The sequence below is a fragment of the Lipotes vexillifer genome, unplaced genomic scaffold (genome assembly GCF_000442215.2).
Source record: "Lipotes vexillifer unplaced genomic scaffold, Lipotes_vexillifer_v1.1 scaffold501, whole genome shotgun sequence".
NCBI classification, from domain to species: domain Eukaryota; kingdom Metazoa; phylum Chordata; class Mammalia; order Artiodactyla; family Lipotidae; genus Lipotes; species Lipotes vexillifer.
The window spans coordinates 869,404-873,660 of NW_006770014.1; the positions used below are offsets into that span (position 1 = coordinate 869,404).

General features: G+C 38.1%; 1 non-coding gene across 1 annotated transcript; it reads left to right on the plus strand.

The window, feature by feature from the left end:
* Window positions 1-2,463: 2,463 nt before the first annotated feature.
* On the plus strand, window positions 2,464-2,535 carry TRNAE-UUC (transfer RNA glutamic acid (anticodon UUC)). Its single transcript has one exon. It is a non-coding gene; the product is annotated as a tRNA-Glu (tRNA).
* The last annotated feature ends 1,722 nt before the right edge of the window (window positions 2,536-4,257 follow it).

The window sequence follows — 4,257 nt, forward strand, 5'->3', positions numbered from 1 at the left end:
TGAGTCTTAGGTTTACTTCTTTTTACCTTGTGACGGTAGTTTACAGTCATTCCCGCCTAGGTTAAAAATGCAATGGTATGTTCTTGCCAAACAAAAAAACAAAATCTACAACTACTTTAATATCTTAATTATTCCTCATTCTGCCAACCCGCCTCAGATGTCCAGATTTCCACTTTAGTTTTTCTTTTGAATCACAGAGAGAGAGAGAGAGAGAGAGGAAGTTGCTTTTCATATATTTCCATAGTATATTTCTTATATATCCAAGATAGGCGTAGTCACATGCTACAGAAATGGAGTAATACAGAGATTTTACTTGAAGCAAAGGAAAACTTTGATTATCCTCTTAAACGAGGACGAGTTTGTCCAATACCTTGGCCATTAAGGCTGTTTATACCTGTGAAATTCACATATTGTTATAGGTCTCGTTTTTCCTGGATACTTTAACAAAAATTGGCAAAGATTACATCATTAGAGATAACCTGAGAGAGGGAAGAAACTGTAACGTTGGCAGGGACAGCGTTGTTGGTAGCACTAGCTCAGATCTTGGAGCCACAGAAATAAATGTGGATTAATAAATGTTTCCTCAAGAATCAGAATGAGACCTCTTTCAGCTCTAATCAAGTCTTTCTGGAATTCTGAATTCTGAGAAAACTGATTTGAATCATCTTTCCAAGGTCAGTCATGGGCCACCTGCTTCTCACAAAGAAGGACATGTACTACATGGGACAGCCAAGGTGATTCATCTAGGCACAGACTAAGTACACACTGATAGAGAATCATGCTCAATTCCCATTAGAACTGGGTTTTTATTTCCTGCTAGGTAAGTGAACTTAGGTAGTTATTGTATTCTGTTCCAAATTTTTCTTTATCAGATGCTATCTTCTTGCTTTTCAGAGTTCTTTAGAATCTTGAGATGGAAGAAGGAAAACTAAAAGTAAAATATTTTAATAAATAACCTTGTCTAATGCTGCTTATTATGGCAGCAGGTGGTAGTAAATTAAAGACAGGCACAGAGGCTTCCCTGGTGGCGCAGTGGTTGAGAGTCCGCCTGCCGATGCAGGGTACACGGGTTCGTGCCCCGGTCTGGGAAGATCCCACATGCCGCGGAGCCATGGGCCCGTAAGCCATGGCCGCTGGGCCTGTGCTTCCGGAGCCTGTGCTCCGCAGCGGGAGAGGCCACGGCAGTGAGAGGCCCGCATACCGCAAAAAAAAAAAAAAAAAAAAAAAAAAAAAAAGACAGGCACAGGTTTTTAGACTCTCCTCTCATTAAGAGGTGGAGTATATGATTTCTCCATTGCCTTTGGGTGGGCTTCTGTGACTGCTTGACCAATAGAATAAAATGGAAATGATGCTCTGTCAGTTTCCAAGTCCAAGCCTTAAGACAATGCTAATTTCCTGTGGCAGATGGAATTCTTAGATGTCCTCCAAAATTCTCACCCCTTAGAGTACATGCCCTATACTACACCCTCCTCTTGATTATGGGTGGGATCTGTGACTATGAAAGATCTCACCATATGTGGAAAAGGTAAATTGACTTGCAGATGTAATTAAAGCTCCTAATGAGTTGGCATTGAGTTAAAGGGAAGTTATCCTGGTTAGGTCAGCCTTAATCAGGTAGGATCTTTAAAAGAGGCTCCGCCTTTCCAACAAATGGTGCTGAAACAACTGTATACCCATACAAATGAGTGAAGGTGGCTCCCTCTTCACACCATATGCAAAAATTAACTCAAAATGGATAACAGACATCGTTGTGTTAAAAGTATAAAACCCATAGAAAACATAGGAGTAAACCTTCATGAATTTGGATTAGGCATTCATTTCTTAGATACAACTTTGAGAGTACAAGTGGCAAAAGACATAACAGACAAACAGTACCTCATCTAAATCAAAACCTTGTGATTCAAAGGTCATAATCAAGAAAGTGAAAAATCAACTCACAGAATGGGAAACATATTCACAGATTGTATATCTGATAGAGGTCTTGTGTCCATAATATATATAAAAAAACATTTACAAATCAATAATAAAAATATAAATCACCCAAGTAAAAAAAGGGCAAAGAGTTTGAATAGACATTTTTCCCAATGAAGATATACATGAAAAGATGCTCAGCATCAATAGTCATTAGGGAAATGAGACACAAAACTACAGTGAGATACTACCCACCCACTAGGATGGGTATAAGAAAAAAGACAGACAACAACAAGTGTTGATGAGGATGAGGAGAAATAGGAATGCTCGTACCTTGCTAGTGGGAATGTAAAATGATACAGAGACTTTGGAAAATGTTTACCAGTTCCTGACACTGTTCAACTTAGAGTTCCCATAGAACCCAGCAATTTTGCCCCTAGATATAAAACCCTGAGAAAGGCAAACGTATATGCACAGAAAATCTTCTGCATGAGTGTTCACAGAAGAATTATTTACCATTGCTTCTACCAAAAGTAGAAGCAATCCAGGAGTTCCCTGGTGGTCTAGTGGTTAGGATCCAGCCCTTTCACTGCTGTGGCCCAGGTTCAGTCCCTGGTCGGGGAGCAAAGATCCCACAAGCCGCATGGCACGGCCAAAAACTAAAGCAAACCAAATGTACATCAATTGATGAACAGATGAATAAAATGTGGTATGTCCATAAAAAAGAATATTATTCAGCATTAAAAAGGAATGAAGTACTAATACAGGATACAACATGGACGAACCTTGAAAACATTTTGCTAAGTTAAAGAAACCAGTCACAAAAACCACATAATGGATGATTCCATTAATATGGCCAGAACAGGAAGATCTATAGACCAAAACAGATTAGCAGATGTGTAGGCCTGGAGATAAGGCTGGAATGGAGAGTCACTGCTATTGGGAGCAGTTTCTTAGGGGATGACAAAAATATTCTAAAATTAGATTGTAGTGATAGTTGAACAGCTCTGTGAATATATTAAAAACCATTGAATTACGTACCTTAAATGAGTGAAATGCATGGGATGTGAATTATATTTCAATAAAGCTGTTCTTTGAAAAAAATATTAGTTGAGACCTTCCCTGAGCTCAAATACACTCCCTGTTGGCCTTGAAGAAGCAAGCTGCCATTAGTTCTACAGGAAATGAATTTTACCAACAACCATCAAGCTTAGAAAAGGACCCTGGGCCTCAGATGAGACTGTAGTCCTGGCTGACACCTTGACTGCAACCTTCTGAGAGCCTGAGCAGAGGACCCAGCTAAGTAAGATGTGTCCAGACTTCTGACCTACAGAAACTGTGAGATGATAAATGGGTGCTTTTTATATACCAAGTTTGTGGTAACTTGTTATGCAGCAATAGATAACTAATATATTTTTACTTTGGGTCTTTTGGAACACTTGCTTTTAGAACCCAGCTGCCATGATGTGAGAAGACTAAGATACATGCAAAAGCCCTACATATGCTCTCAGCCAACAGCCAGCATCAATTCCCAGCCATGGGAGTGAGCCATCTTGGTCATTCAGCCCAAATGAGTCTGAGAGCAACTGCCTAAGAGACCCCATGCAAGAACCATTCAGTTGTGCCCAGTCAACTCACAGAAATGTGAGAGTTAATAATACCTTTAAGTGTTAGAATGGTTGTTACATAGCTAATGATATCAGGTTTTTTTTTTAAATGCCTATTTTATTATACATTCAAATGAGTCTTTGTCTATCCTGTCAGTCATATAAGGGTAACTCTGTTTTCATATTTCTCCATTTTTCTCTTGGAATCCTTCTAACTGTATTGAAGATTGACAGGTGGGTTCCCTTAGGAGGAGCTGAAAGACATTGTTAGATATATCTTCAATTCAAAATGAAACACTTATTTTAGTGAAGTGGAGATGTGATTCCTGCTATATTTAAAAGAAAACCCTAATGAGGGTTACTGGGGATAAATTAATTGAATAATGTATTCTCATTATTAGATAGGTATAAATAGATATATATTTGTGTTTAGGTCAGGAAGACAGAAACAAAAGACAAAAAAATAAAAATAAAAGCAATGCAGACACACTGAATCCAAATAAAGGAAGCAAAATAAGTACCACAAAACACACTCATTACTATAATATTATAAATATGGAGAAATTGCAATAACAAATGAATTCCTTATGCTTTTATACTTCTGGTTGATTAGTATTTGCATACTCAATAAAAAGTACTGTGTAGTATAACATTTTAGTCTCTGTGCGCATATGTATTATTCATTGTGGCTAGAGGCCAATTTGCTCACAAGTATGATAATTATCTAATTCTGTGTAGG